The following is a 267-nucleotide window of genomic DNA, read 5'->3' as shown; positions in this document are numbered from 1 at the left end:
CCAGTTGGAACGGAACAACCCTTTTTTTTTTTGTTTTCTGTTACAATCTTTCTTTTTTTTAAAACAAGGGATACGGGACAAAGGTGAATTCAAGTTTAAATGAATAAAAATAACTCCCAAAGCTTTGGTTAAAAACAAAAATCAGCACTTATTTTTTTTTCCTTTTTTTTGAATGTCAAATTATTATTTGTCGAAACAGGAAACATAAAAAAACCCCTATCACAAAATAGAAGTTTTATCTAATAAATTGGAAATAAAAATAAAATT

This window comes from Spea bombifrons, chromosome 8 (assembly GCF_027358695.1).
Source record: "Spea bombifrons isolate aSpeBom1 chromosome 8, aSpeBom1.2.pri, whole genome shotgun sequence".
NCBI classification, from domain to species: Eukaryota; Metazoa; Chordata; class Amphibia; order Anura; family Pelobatidae; genus Spea; species Spea bombifrons.
This window is presented reverse-complemented; position numbering follows the sequence as displayed.